Genomic DNA, 15,842 nt, shown 5'->3' on the forward strand with positions numbered 1-15,842 from the left:
AACCTCATCGCCTGGAGGACACGCCCGATAGCCATGCAATAACAGCCACGGGTAAAAAAGGGGTTTCTTTGGCACAGGATCCCAAGCCTGACATATGGGGTTTCTTTGGCACAGGATCCCAAGCCTGAAAAATGGGGTTTCTTTGGCACAGGATCCCAAGCCTGAAAAATGGGGTCTCTTTGGCACAGGATCCCAAGCCTGAAAAATGGGTTGTCTACGCCACAGGGTCCGAACCCTAAAAAATGGGGTCTCTTCGCTACAGGATCCGAAGCCTGAAAAATGGGGTCTCTTTGCCACAGGGTTCCAAGCCTAAAAATTGGTTGTCTCTTTGCCACAGGGTCCCAAGCCTGAAAAATGGGTTGTCTCTTTGCCACAGGGTCCGAAGCCTGAAAAATAGAGTGTCTTTGCCACAGGTTCCGAATCCTGAAAAATGGGGTCTCTTCGCTACAGGGTCTGAAGCCTGAAAAATTGGGTCTCTTTGTCACAGGGTCCCAAGCCTGAAAAATGGGGTATCTTCGCCACAGGTTCCGAAGCCTAAAAAATGGGGTTTCTTTGCTACAGGATCCCAAGCCTGAAGTAGTGCTGTAAGCTTACCTTGTTAAAGGCTAAAAGATACATTTTATAACTTACAACATAAAATTAATATTGCGTTGGTCCATGATGGCTGTGCCGCTACCAGTTCTCAAAGAACCGGTAACCTCATCGCCTGGAGGCCACGCCCGATAGCCATGCAATAACAGCCACGGGTAAAAAAGGGGTTTCTTTGGCACAGAATCCCAATCCTGACATATGGGGTTTCTTTGGCACAGGATCCCATGCCTGAAAAATGGGGTTTCTTTGGCACAGTATCCCAAGCCTGAAAAATGGGGTCTCTTTGGCACAGGATCCCAAGCCTTAAAAATGGGTAGTCTACGCCACAGGGTCCGAACCCTAAAAAATGGGGTCTCTTCGCTACAGGAGTCGAAGCCTGAAAAATGGGTTGTCTCTTTGCCACAGGGTCCCAAGCCTGAAAAATTGGTTGTCTCTTTGCCACAGGGTCCGAAGCCTGAAAAATGGGGTATCTTTGCCACAGGTTACGAACACTGAAAAATTAGTTCTCTTTGCCACAGGGTCCCAAGCCTGAAAAATGGGGTATCTTCGCCACAAGTTCCGAACCCTGAAAAATGTGGTCTCTACGCCACAGGGTCCGAATCCTGAAAAATGGGGTCTCTTCGCTACAGGGTCTGAAGCCTGAAAAATGGGGTCTCTTTGTCACAGGGTCCCAAGCCTGAAAAATGGGGTATCTTTGCCACAGGTTCCGAAGCCTAAAAAATGGGGTTTCTTTGCTACAGGATCCTAAGCCTGAAGTAGTGCTGTAAGCTTACCTTGTTAAAGGCTAAAAGATACATTTTCTAACTTACAACATAAAATTAATATTGCGTTGGTCCATGGTGGCTGTGCCACTACCAGTTCTCAAAGAACCGGTAACCTCATCGCCTGGAGGCCACGCCCGATAGCCATGCAATAACAGCCATGGGTAAAAAAGGGGTTTCTTTGGCACAGGATCCCAAGCCTGACATATGGGGTTTCTTTGGCACAGGATCCCAAGCCTGACATATGGGGTTTCTTTGGCACAGGATCCCAAGCATGAAAAATGGTGTTTCTTTGGCACAGGATCCCAAGCCTAAAAAATAGGGTCTCTTTGGCACAGGATCCCAAGCCTGAAAAAAGGGTTGTCTACGCCACACGGTCCGAACCCTAAAAAATAGTGTCTCTTCGCTACAGGGTCCGAAGCCTGAAAAATGGGGTCTCTTTGCCACAGGGTTCCAAGCCTGAAAAATGGGTTGTCTCTTTGCCACAGGGTCCCAAGCCTGAAAAATGGGTTGTCTCTTTGCCACAGGGTCCCAAGCCTGAAAAATAGGGTATCTTTGCCACAGGTTCCGAACCCTGAAAAATTAGGTCTCTTTGCCACAGGGTCCCAAGCCTGAAAAATGGGGTATCTTCGCCACAGGTTCCGAACCCTGAAAAATGTGGTCTCTACGCCACAGGGTCCGAATCCTGAAAAATGGGGTCTCTTCGCTACAGGGTCTGAAGCCTGAAAAATGGGGTCTCTTTGTCACAGGGTCCCAAGCCTGAAAAATGGGGTATCTTCGCCACAGGTTCCGAAGCCTACAAAATGGGGTTTCTTTGCTACAGGATCCCAAGCCTGAAGTAGTGCTGTAAGCTTACCTTGTTAAAGGCTAAAAGATACATTTTCTAACTTACAACATAAAATTAATATTGCGTTGGTCCATGGTGGCTGTGCCACTACCAGTTCTCAAAGAACCGGTAACCTCATCGCCTGGAGGCCACGCCCGATAGCCATGCAATAACAGCCACGGGTAAAAAAGGGGTTTCTTTGGCACAGGATCCCAAGCCTGACATATGGGGTTTCTTTGGCACAGGATCCCAAGCCTGAAAAATGGGGTTTCTTTGGCACAGGATCTCAAGCCTGAAAAATGGGGTCTCTTTGGCACAGGATCCCAAGCCTGAAAAATGGGTAGTCTACGCCACAGGGTCCGAACCCTAAAAAATGGGGTCTCTTCGCAACAGGAGTCGAAGCCTGAAAAATGGGGTCTCTTTGCCACAGGGTCCCAAGCCTGAAAAATTGGTTGTCTCTTTGCCACAGGGTCCGAAGCCTGAAAAATGGGGTATCTTTGCCACAGGTTACGAACACTGAAAAATTAGGTCTCTTTGCCACAGGGTCCCAAGCCTGAAAAATGGGGTATCTTCGCCACAGGTTCCGAACCCTGAAAAATGTGGTCTCTACGCCACAGGGTCCGAATCCTGAAAAATGGGGTCTCTTCGCTACAGGGTCTGAAGCCTGAAAAATGGGGTCTCTTTGTCACAGGGTCCCAAGCCTGAAAAATGGGGTATCTTCGCCACAGGTTCCGAACCCTAAAAAATGGGATTTCTTTGCTACCGGATCCCAAGCCTGAAGTAGTGCTGTAAGCTTACCTTGTTAAAGGCTAAAAGATACATTTTCTAACTTACAACATAAAATTAATATTGCGTTGGTCCATGGTGGCTGTGCCACTACCAGTTCTCAAAGAACCGGTAACCTCATCGCCTGGAGGCCACGCCCGATAGCCATGCAATAACAGCCACGGGTAAAAAAGGGGTTTCTTTGGCACAGGATCCCAAGCCTGACATATGGGGTTTCTTTGGCACAGGATCCCAAGCCTGACATATGGGGTTTCTTTGGCACAGGATCCCAAGCCTGAAAAATGGGGTTTCTTTGGCACAGGATCCCAAGCCTGGAAAATAGGGTCTCTTTGGCACAGGATCCCAAGCTTGAAAAAAGGGTTGTCTACGCCACAGGGTCCGAACCCTAAAAAATAGTGTCTCTTCGCTACAGGGTCCGAAGCCTGAAAAATGGGGTCTCTTTGCCACAGGGTTCCAAGCCTGAAAAATGGGTTGTCTCTTTGCCACAGGGTCCCAAGCCTGAAAAATGGGTTGTCTCTTTGCCACAGGGTCCGAAGCCTGAAAAATGGGGTATCTTTGCCACAGGTTCCGAACCCTAAAAAATTAGGTCTCTTTGCCACAGGGTCCCAAGCCTGAAAAATGGGGTATCTTCACCACAGGTTCCGAACCCTGAAAAATGTGGTCTCTACGCCACAGGGTCCGAACCCTGAAAAATGGGGTCTCTTCACTACTGGGTCTGAAGCCTGAAAAATGGGGTCTCTTTGTCACAGGGTCCCAAGCCTGAAAAATGGGGTATCTTCGCCACAGGTTCCGAAGCCTAAAAAATGGGGTTTCTTTGCTACAGGAGCCCAAGCCTGAAGTAGTGCTGTAAGCTTACCTTGTTAAAGGCTAAAAGATACATTTTCTAACTTACAACATAAAATTAATATTGCGTTGGTCCATGGTGGCTGTGCCACTACCAGTTCTCAAAGAACCGGTAACCTCATCGCCTGGAGGACACGCCCGATAGCCATGCAATAACAGCCACGGGTAAAAAAGGGGTTTCTTTGGCACAGGATCCCAAGCCTGACATATGGGGTTTCTTTGGCACAGGATCCCAAGCCTGAAAAATGGGGTTTCTTTGGCACAGGATCCCAAGCCTGAAAAATGGGGTCTCTTTGGCACAGGATCCCAAGCCTGAAAAATGGGTTGTCTACGCCACAGGGTCCGAACCCTAAAAAATGGGGTCTCTTCGCTACAGGATCCGAAGCCTGAAAAATGGGGTCTCTTTGCCACAGGGTTCCAAGCCTAAAAATTGGTTGTCTCTTTGCCACAGGGTCCCAAGCCTGAAAAATGGGTTGTCTCTTTGCCACAGGGTCCCAAGCCTGAAAAATAGGGTATCTTTGCCACAGGTTCCGAACCCTGAAAAATTAGGTCTCTTTGCCACAGGGTCCCAAGCCTGAAAAATGGGGTATCTTCGCCACAGGTTCCGAACCCTGAAAAATGTGGTCTCTACGCCACAGGGTCCGAATCCTGAAAAATGGGGTCTCTTCGCTACAGGGTCTGAAGCCTGAAAAATGGGGTCTCTTTGTCACAGGGTCCCAAGCCTGAAAAATGGGGTATCTTCGCCACAGGTTCCGAAGCCTACAAAATGGGGTTTCTTTGCTACAGGATCCCAAGCCTGAAGTAGTGCTGTAAGCTTACCTTGTTAAAGGCTAAAAGATACATTTTCTAACTTACAACATAAAATTAATATTGCGTTGGTCCATGGTGGCTGTGCCACTACCAGTTCTCAAAGAACCGGTAACCTCATCGCCTGGAGGCCACGCCCGATAGCCATGCAATAACAGCCACGGGTAAAAAAGGGGTTTCTTTGGCACAGGATCCCAAGCCTGACATATGGGGTTTCTTTGGCACAGGATCCCAAGCCTGAAAAATGGGGTTTCTTTGGCACAGGATCTCAAGCCTGAAAAATGGGGTCTCTTTGGCACAGGATCCCAAGCCTGAAAAATGGGTAGTCTACGCCACAGGGTCCGAACCCTAAAAAATGGGGTCTCTTCGCAACAGGAGTCGAAGCCTGAAAAATGGGGTCTCTTTGCCACAGGGTCCCAAGCCTGAAAAATTGGTTGTCTCTTTGCCACAGGGTCCGAAGCCTGAAAAATGGGGTATCTTTGCCACAGGTTACGAACACTGAAAAATTAGGTCTCTTTGCCACAGGGTCCCAAGCCTGAAAAATGGGGTATCTTCGCCACAGGTTCCGAACCCTGAAAAATGTGGTCTCTACGCCACAGGGTCCGAATCCTGAAAAATGGGGTCTCTTCGCTACAGGGTCTGAAGCCTGAAAAATGGGGTCTCTTTGTCACAGGGTCCCAAGCCTGAAAAATGGGGTATCTTCGCCACAGGTTCCGAAGCCTAAAAAATGGGGTTTCTTTGCTACAGGATCCCAAGCCTGAAGTAGTGCTGTAAGCTTACCTTGTTAAAGGCTAAAAGATACATTTTCTAACTTACAACATAAAATTAATATTGCGTTGGTCCATGGTGGCTGTGCCACTACCAGTTCTCAAAGAACCGGTAACCTCATCGCCTGGAGGCCACGCCCGATAGCCATGCAATAACAGCCACGGGTAAAAAAGGGGTTTCTTTGGCACAGGATCCCAAGCCTGACATATGGGGTTTCTTTGGCACAGGATCCCAAGCCTGACATATGGGGTTTCTTTGGCACAGGATCCCAAGCCTGAAAAATGGGGTTTCTTTGGCACAGGATCCCAAGCCTGGAAAATAGGGTCTCTTTGGCACAGGATCCCAAGCTTGAAAAAAGGGTTGTCTACGCCACAGGGTCCGAACCCTAAAAAATAGTGTCTCTTCGCTACAGGGTCCGAAGCCTGAAAAATGGGGTCTCTTTGCCACAGGGTTCCAAGCCTGAAAAATGGGTTGTCTCTTTGCCACAGGGTCCCAAGCCTGAAAAATGGGTTGTCTCTTTGCCACAGGGTCCGAAGCCTGAAAAATGGGGTATCTTTGCCACAGGTTCCGAACCCTAAAAAATTAGGTCTCTTTGCCACAGGGTCCCAAGCCTGAAAAATGGGGTATCTTCACCACAGGTTCCGAACCCTGAAAAATGTGGTCTCTACGCCACAGGGTCCGAACCCTGAAAAATGGGGTCTCTTCACTACTGGGTCTGAAGCCTGAAAAATGGGGTCTCTTTGTCACAGGGTCCCAAGCCTGAAAAATGGGGTATCTTCGCCACAGGTTCCGAAGCCTAAAAAATGGGGTTTCTTTGCTACAGGAGCCCAAGCCTGAAGTAGTGCTGTAAGCTTACCTTGTTAAAGGCTAAAAGATACATTTTCTAACTTACAACATAAAATTAATATTGCGTTGGTCCATGGTGGCTGTGCCACTACCAGTTCTCAAAGAACCGGTAACCTCATCGCCTGGAGGACACGCCCGATAGCCATGCAATAACAGCCACGGGTAAAAAAGGGGTTTCTTTGGCACAGGATCCCAAGCCTGACATATGGGGTTTCTTTGGCACAGGATCCCAAGCCTGAAAAATGGGGTTTCTTTGGCACAGGATCCCAAGCCTGAAAAATGGGGTCTCTTTGGCACAGGATCCCAAGCCTGAAAAATGGGTTGTCTACGCCACAGGGTCCGAACCCTAAAAAATGGGGTCTCTTCGCTACAGGATCCGAAGCCTGAAAAATGGGGTCTCTTTGCCACAGGGTTCCAAGCCTAAAAATTGGTTGTCTCTTTGCCACAGGGTCCCAAGCCTGAAAAATGGGTTGTCTCTTTGCCACAGGGTCCGAAGCCTGAAAAATAGAGTATCTTTGCCACAGGTTCCGAATCCTGAAAAATGGGGTCTCTTCGCTACAGGGTCTGAAGCCTGAAAAATGGGGTCTCTTTGTCACAGGGTCCCAAGCCTGAAAAATGGGGTATCTTCGCCACAGGTTCCGAAGCCTAAAAAATGGGGTTTCTTTGCTACAGGATCCCAAGCCTGAAGTAGTGCTGTAAGCTTACCTTGTTAAAGGCTAAAAGATACATTTTATAACTTACAACATAAAATTAATATTGCGTTGGTCCATGGTGGCTGTGCCGCTACCAGTTCTCAAAGAACCGGTAACCTCATCGCCTGGAGGCCACGCCCGATAGCCATGCAATAACAGCCACGGGTAAAAAAGGGGTTTCTTTGGCACAGAATCCCAATCCTGACATATGGGGTTTCTTTGGCACAGGATCCCATGCCTGAAAAATGGGGTTTCTTTGGCACAGTATCCCAAGCCTGAAAAATGGGGTCTCTTTGGCACAGGATCCCAAGCCTTAAAAATGGGTAGTCTACGCCACAGGGTCCGAACCCTAAAAAATGGGGTCTCTTCGCTACAGGAGTCGAAGCCTGAAAAATGGGTTGTCTCTTTGCCACAGGGTCCCAAGCCTGAAAAATTGGTTGTCTCTTTGCCACAGGGTCCGAAGCCTGAAAAATGGGGTATCTTTGCCACAGGTTACGAACACTGAAAAATTAGTTCTCTTTGCCACAGGGTCCCAAGCCTGAAAAATGGGGTATCTTCGCCACAAGTTCCGAACCCTGAAAAATGTGGTCTCTACGCCACAGGGTCCGAATCCTGAAAAATGGGGTCTCTTCGCTACAGGGTCTGAAGCCTGAAAAATGGGGTCTCTTTGTCACAGGGTCCCAAGCCTGAAAAATGGGGTATCTTTGCCACAGGTTCCGAAGCCTAAAAAATGGGGTTTCTTTGCTACAGGATCCTAAGCCTGAAGTAGTGCTGTAAGCTTACCTTGTTAAAGGCTAAAAGATACATTTTCTAACTTACAACATAAAATTAATATTGCGTTGGTCCATGGTGGCTGTGCCACTACCAGTTCTCAAAGAACCGGTAACCTCATCGCCTGGAGGCCACGCCCGATAGCCATGCAATAACAGCCATGGGTAAAAAAGGGGTTTCTTTGGCACAGGATCCCAAGCCTGACATATGGGGTTTCTTTGGCACAGGATCCCAAGCCTGACATATGGGGTTTCTTTGGCACAGGATCCCAAGCATGAAAAATGGTGTTTCTTTGGCACAGGATCCCAAGCCTAAAAAATAGGGTCTCTTTGGCACAGGATCCCAAGCCTGAAAAAAGGGTTGTCTACGCCACAGGGTCCGAACCCTAAAAAATAGTGTCTCTTCGCTACAGGGTCCGAAGCCTGAAAAATGGGGTCTCTTTGCCACAGGGTTCCAAGCCTGAAAAATGGGTTGTCTCTTTGCCACAGGGTCCCAAGCCTGAAAAATGGGTTGTCTCTTTGCCACAGGGTCCGAAGCCTGAAAAATGGGGTATCTTTGCCACAGGTTCCGAACCCTAAAAAATTAGGTCTCTTTGCCACAGGGTCCCAAGCCTGAAAAATGGGGTATCTTCGCCACAGGTTCCGAACCCTGAAAAATGTGGTCTCTACGCCACAGGGTCCGAATCCTGAAAAATGGGGTCTCTTCGCTACAGGGTCTGAAGCCTGAAAAATGGGGTCTCTTTGTCACAGGGTCCCAAGCCGGAAAAATGGGGTATCTTCGCCACAGGTTCCGAACCCTAAAAAATGGGATTTCTTTGCTACCGGATCCCAAGCCTGAAGTAGTGCTGTAAGCTTACCTTGTTAAAGGCTAAAAGATACATTTTCTAACTTACAACATAAAATTAATATTGCGTTGGTCCATGGTGGCTGTGCCACTACCAGTTCTCAAAGAACCGGTAACCTCATCGCCTGGAGGCCACGCCCGATAGCCATGCAATAACAGCCACGGGTAAAAAAGGGGTTTCTTTGGCACAGGATCCCAAGCCTGACATATGGGGTTTCTTTGGCACAGGATCCCAAGCCTGACATATGGGGTTTCTTTGGCACAGGATCCCAAGCCTGAAAAATGGGGTTTCTTTGGCACAGGATCCCAAGCCTGGAAAATAGGGTCTCTTTGGCACAGGATCCCAAGCTTGAAAAAAGGGTTGTCTACGCCACAGGGTCCGAACCCTAAAAAATAGTGTCTCTTCGCTACAGGGTCCGAAGCCTGAAAAATGGGGTCTCTTTGCCACAGGGTTCCAAGCCTGAAAAATGGGTTGTCTCTTTGCCACAGGGTCCCAAGCCTGAAAAATGGGTTGTCTCTTTGCCACAGGGTCCGAAGCCTGAAAAATGGGGTATCTTTGCCACAGGTTCCGAACCCTAAAAAATTAGGTCTCTTTGCCACAGGGTCCCAAGCCTGAAAAATGGGGTATCTTCGCCACAGGTTCCGAACCCTGAAAAATGTGGTCTCTACGCCACAGGGTCCGAACCCTGAAAAATGGGGTCTCTTCACTACTGGGTCTGAAGCCTGAAAAATGGGGTCTCTTTGTCACAGGGTCCCAAGCCTGAAAAATGGGGTATCTTCGCCACAGGTTCCGAAGCCTAAAAAATGGGGTTTCTTTGCTACAGGAGCCCAAGCCTGAAGTAGTGCTGTAAGCTTACCTTGTTAAAGGCTAAAAGATACATTTTCTAACTTACAACATAAAATTAATATTGCGTTGGTCCATGGTGGCTGTGCCACTACCAGTTCTCAAAGAACCGGTAACCTCATCGCCTGGAGGACACGCCCGATAGCCATGCAATAACAGCCACGGGTAAAAAAGGGGTTTCTTTGGCACAGGATCCCAAGCCTGACATATGGGGTTTCTTTGGCACAGGATCCCAAGCCTGAAAAATGGGGTTTCTTTGGCACAGGATCCCAAGCCTGAAAAATGGGGTCTCTTTGGCACAGGATCCCAAGCCTGAAAAATGGGTTGTCTACGCCACAGGGTCCGAACCCTAAAAAATGGGGTCTCTTCGCTACAGGATCCGAAGCCTGAAAAATGGGGTCTCTTTGCCACAGGGTTCCAAGCCTAAAAATTGGTTGTCTCTTTGCCACAGGGTCCCAAGCCTGAAAAATGGGTTGTCTCTTTGCCACAGGGTCCGAAGCCTGAAAAATAGAGTATCTTTGCCACAGGTTCCGAATCCTGAAAAATGGGGTCTCTTCGCTACAGGGTCTGAAGCCTGAAAAATGGGGTCTCTTTGTCACAGGGTCCCAAGCCTGAAAAATGGGGTATCTTCGCCACAGGTTCCGAAGCCTAAAAAATGGGGTTTCTTTGCTACAGGATCCCAAGCCTGAAGTAGTGCTATAAGCTGACCTTGTTAAAGGCTAAAAGATACATTTTATAACTTACAACATAAAATTAATATTGCGTTGGTCCATGGTGGCTGTGCCGCTACCAGTTCTCAAAGAACCGGTAACCTCATCGCCTGGAGGCCACGCCCGATAGCCATGCAATAACAGCCACGGGTAAAAAAGGGGTTTCTTTGGCACAGAATCCCAATCCTGACATATGGGGTTTCTTTGGCACAGGATCCCATGCCTGAAAAATGGGGTTTCTTTGGCACAGTATCCCAAGCCTGAAAAATGGGGTCTCTTTGGCACAGGATCCCAAGCCTTAAAAATGGGTAGTCTACGCCACAGGGTCCGAACCCTAAAAAATGGGGTCTCTTCGCTACAGGAGTCGAAGCCTGAAAAATGGGTTGTCTCTTTGCCACAGGGTCCCAAGCCTGAAAAATTGGTTGTCTCTTTGCCACAGGGTCCGAAGCCTGAAAAATGGGGTATCTTTGCCACAGGTTACGAACACTGAAAAATTAGTTCTCTTTGCCACAGGGTCCCAAGCCTGAAAAATGGGGTATCTTCGCCACAAGTTCCGAACCCTGAAAAATGTGGTCTCTACGCCACAGGGTCCGAATCCTGAAAAATGGGGTCTCTTCGCTACAGGGTCTGAAGCCTGAAAAATGGGGTCTCTTTGTCACAGGGTCCCAAGCCTGAAAAATGGGGTATCTTTGCCACAGGTTCCGAAGCCTAAAAAATGGGGTTTCTTTGCTACAGGATCCCAAGCCTGTAGTAGTGCTGTAAGCTTACCTTGTTAAAGGCTAAAAGATACATTTTCTAACTTACAACATAAAATTAATATTGCGTTGGTCCATGGTGGCTGTGCCACTACCAGTTCTCAAAGAACCGGTAACCTCATCGCCTGGAGGCCACGCCCGATAGCCATGCAATAACAGCCATGGGTAAAAAAGGGGTTTCTTTGGCACAGGATCCCAAGCCTGACATATGGGGTTTCTTTGGCACAGGATCCCAAGCCTGACATATGGGGTTTCTTTGGCACAGGATCCCAAGCATGAAAAATGGTGTTTCTTTGGCACAGGATCCCAAGCCTAAAAAATAGGGTCTCTTTGGCACAGGATCCCAAGCCTGAAAAAAGGGTTGTCTACGCCACAGGGTCCGAACCCTAAAAAATAGTGTCTCTTCGCTACAGGGTCCGAAGCCTGAAAAATGGGGTCTCTTTGCCACAGGGTTCCAAGCCTGAAAAATGGGTTGTCTCTTTGCCACAGGGTCCCAAGCCTGAAAAATGGGTTGTCTCTTTGCCACAGGGTCCCAAGCCTGAAAAATAGGGTATCTTTGCCACAGGTTCCGAACCCTGAAAAATTAGGTCTCTTTGCCACAGGGTCCCAAGCCTGAAAAATGGGGTATCTTCGCCACAGGTTCCGAACCCTGAAAAATGTGGTCTCTACGCCACAGGGTCCGAATCCTGAAAAATGGGGTCTCTTCGCTACAGGGTCTGAAGCCTGAAAAATGGGGTCTCTTTGTCACAGGGTCCCAAGCCTGAAAAATGGGGTATCTTCGCCACAGGTTCCGAAGCCTAAAAAATGGGGTTTCTTTGCTACAGGATCCCAAGCCTGAAGTAGTGCTGTAAGCTTACCTTGTTAAAGGCTAAAAGATACATTTTCTAACTTACAACATAAAATTAATATTGCGTTGGTCCATGGTGGCTGTGCCACTACCAGTTCTCAAAGAACCGGTAACCTCATCGCCTGGAGGCCACGCCCGATAGCCATGCAATAACAGCCACGGGTAAAAAAGGGGTTTCTTTGGCACAGGATCCCAAGCCTGACATATGGGGTTTCTTTGGCACAGGATCCCAAGCCTGAAAAATGGGGTTTCTTTGGCACAGGATCTCAAGCCTGAAAAATGGGGTCTCTTTGGCACAGGATCCCAAGCCTGAAAAATGGGTAGTCTACGCCACAGGGTCCGAACCCTAAAAAATGGGGTCTCTTCGCAACAGGAGTCGAAGCCTGAAAAATGGGGTCTCTTTGCCACAGGGTCCCAAGCCTGAAAAATTGGTTGTCTCTTTGCCAAAGGGTCCGAAGCCTGAAAAATGGGGTATCTTTGCCACAGGTTACGAACACTGAAAAATTAGGTCTCTTTGCCACAGGGTCCCAAGCCTGAAAAATGGGGTATCTTCGCCACAGGTTCCGAACCCTGAAAAATGTGGTCTCTAAGCCACAGGGTCCGAATCCTGAAAAATGGGGTCTCTTCGCTACAGGGTCTGAAGCCTGAAAAATGGGGTCTCTTTGTCACAGGGTCCCAAGCCTGAAAAATGGGGTATCTTCGCCACAGGTTCCGAACCCTAAAAAATGGGATTTCTTTGCTACCGGATCCCAAGCCTGAAGTAGTGCTGTAAGCTTACCTTGTTAAAGGCTAAAAGATACATTTTCTAACTTACAACATAAAATTAATATTGCGTTGGTCCATGGTGGCTGTGCCACTACCAGTTCTCAAAGAACCGGTAACCTCATCGCCTGGAGGCCACGCCCGATAGCCATGCAATAACAGCCACGGGTAAAAAAGGGGTTTCTTTGGCACAGGATCCCAAGCCTGACATATGGGGTTTCTTTGGCACAGGATCCCAAGCCTGACATATGGGGTTTCTTTGGCACAGGATCCCAAGCCTGAAAAATGGGGTTTCTTTGGCACAGGATCCCAAGCCTGGAAAATAGGGTCTCTTTGGCACAGGATCCCAAGCTTGAAAAAAGGGTTGTCTACGCCACAGGGTCCGAACCCTAAAAAATAGTGTCTCTTCGCTACAGGGTCCGAAGCCTGAAAAATGGGGTCTCTTTGCCACAGGGTTCCAAGCCTGAAAAATGGGTTGTCTCTTTGCCACAGGGTCCCAAGCATGAAAAATGGGTTGTCTCTTTGCCACAGGGTCCGAAGCCTGAAAAATGGGGTATCTTTGCCACAGGTTCCGAACCCTAAAAAATTAGGTCTCTTTGCCACAGGGTCCCAAGCCTGAAAAATGGGGTATCTTCGCCACAGGGTCCGAACCCTGAAAAATGGGGTCTCTTCACTACTGGGTCTGAAGCCTGAAAAATGGGGTCTCTTTGTCACAGGGTCCCAAGCCTGAAAAATGGGGTATCTTCGCCACAGGTTCCGAAGCCTAAAAAATGGGGTTTCTTTGCTACAGGAGCCCAAGCCTGAAGTAGTGCTGTAAGCTTACCTTGTTAAAGGCTAAAAGATACATTTTCTAACTTACAACATAAAATTAATATTGCGTTGGTCCATGGTGGCTGTGCCACTACCAGTTCTCAAAGAACCGGTAACCTCATCGCCTGGAGGCCACGCCCGATAGCCATGCAATAACAGCCACGGGTAAAAAAGGGGTTTCTTTGGCACAGGATCCCAAGCCTGACATATGGGGTTTCTTTGGCACAGGATCCCAAGCCTGAAAAATGGGGTTTCTTTGGCACAGGATCCCAAGCCTGAAAAATGGGGTCTCTTTGGCACAGGATCCCAAGCCTGAAAAATGGGTTGTCTACGCCACAGGGTCCGAACCCTAAAAAATGGGGTCTCTTCGCTAAAGGATCCGAAGCCTGAAAAATGGGGTCTCTTTGCCACAGGGTTCCAAGCCTAAAAATTGGTTGTCTCTTTGCCACAGGGTCCCAAGCCTGAAAAATGGGTTGTCTCTTTGCCACAGGGTCCGAAGCCTGAAAAATAGAGTATCTTTGCCACAGGTTCCGAATCCTGAAAAATGGGGTCTCTTTGCTACAGGGTCTGAAGCCTGAAAAATGGGGTCTCTTTGTCACAGGGTCCCAAGCCTGAAAAATGGGGTATCTTCGCCACAGGTTCCGAAGCCTAAAAAATGGGGTTTCTTTGCTACAGGATCCCAAGCCTGAAGTAGTGCTGTAAGCTTACCTTGTTAAAGGCTAAAAGATACATTTTATAACTTACAACATAAAATTAATATTGCGTTGGTCCATGGTGGCTGTGCCGCTACCAGTTCTCAAAGAACCGGTAACCTCATCGCCTGGAGGCCACGCCCGATAGCCATGCAATAACAGCCACGGGTAAAAAAGGGGTTTCTTTGGCACAGAATCCCAAGCCTGACATATGGGGTTTCTTTGGCACAGGATCCCATGCCTGAAAAATGGTGTTTCTTTGGCACAGTATCCCAAGCCTGAAAAATGGGGTCTCTTTGGCACAGGATCCCAAGCCTTAAAAATGGGTAGTCTACGCCACAGGGTCCGAACCCTAAAAAATGGGGTCTCTTCGCTACAGGAGTCGAAGCCTGAAAAATGGGTTGTCTCTTTGCCACAGGGTCCCAAGCCTGAAAAATTGGTTGTCTCTTTGCCACAGGGTCCGAAGCCTGAAAAATGGGGTATCTTTGCCACAGGTTACGAACACTGAAAAATTAGTTCTCTTTGCCACAGGGTCCCAAGCCTGAAAAATGGGGTATCTTCGCCACAAGTTCCGAACCCTGAAAAATGTGGTCTCTACGCCACAGGGTCCGAATCCTGAAAAATGGGGTCTCTTCGCTACAGGGTCTGAAGCCTGAAAAATGGGGTCTATTTGTCACAGTGTCCCAAGCCTGAAAAATGGGGTATCTTTGCCACAGGTTCCGAAGCCTAAAAAATGGGGTTTCTTTGCTACAGGATCCCAAGCCTGAAGTAGTGCTGTAAGCTTACCTTGTTAAAGGCTAAAAGATACATTTTCTAACTTACAACATAAAATTAATATTGCGTTGGTCCATGGTGGCTGTGCCACTACCAGTTCTCAAAGAACCGGTAACCTCATCGCCTGGAGGCCACGCCCGATAGCCATGCAATAACAGCCATGGGTAAAAAAGGGGTTTCTTTGGCACAGGATCCCAAGCCTGACATATGGGGTTTCTTTGGCACAGGATCCCAAGCCTGACATATGGGGTTTCTTTGGCACAGGATCCCAAGCATGAAAAATGGTGTTTCTTTGGCACAGGATCCCAAGCCTAAAAAATAGGGTCTCTTTGGCACAGGATCCCAAGCCTGAAAAAAGGGTTGTCTACGCCACAGGGTCCGAACCCTAAAAAATAGTGTCTCTTCGCGGCAGGGTCCGAAGCCTGAAAAATGGGGTCTCTTTGCCACAGGGTTCCAAGCCTGAAAAATGGGTTGTCTCTTTGCCACAGGGTCCCAAGCCTGAAAAATGGGTTGTCTCTTTGCCACAGGGTCCGAAGCCTGAAAAATGGGGTATCTTAGCCACAGGTTCCGAACCCTAAAAAATTAGGTCTCTTTGCCACAGGGTCCCAAGCCTGAAAAATGGGGTATCTTCGCCACAGGTTCCGAACCCTGAAAAATGTGGTCTCTAAGCCACAGGGTCCGAACCCTGAAAAATGGGTTCTCTTCACTACAGGGTCTGAAGCCAGAAAAATGGGGTCTCTTTGTCACAGGGTCCCAAGCCTGAAAAATGGGGTATCTTCGCCACAGGTTACGAAGCCTAAAAAATGGTGTTTCTTTGCTACAGGATCCCAAGCCTGAAGTAGTGCTGTAAGCTTACCTTGTTAAAGGCTAAAAGATACATTTTCTAACTTACAACATAAAATTAATATTGCGTTGGTCCATGGTGGCTGTGCCACTACCAGTTCTCAAAGAACCGGTAACCTCATCGCCTGGAGGCCACGCCCGATAGCCATGCAATAACAGCCACGGGTAAAAAAGGGGTTTCTTTGGCACAGGATCCCAAGCCTGACATATGGGGTTTCTTTGGCACAGGATCCCAAGCCTGACATATGTGGTTTCTTTGGCACAGGATCCC

This window comes from Pseudophryne corroboree, chromosome 5 (assembly GCF_028390025.1).
Source record: "Pseudophryne corroboree isolate aPseCor3 chromosome 5, aPseCor3.hap2, whole genome shotgun sequence".
NCBI classification, from domain to species: domain Eukaryota; kingdom Metazoa; phylum Chordata; class Amphibia; order Anura; family Myobatrachidae; genus Pseudophryne; species Pseudophryne corroboree.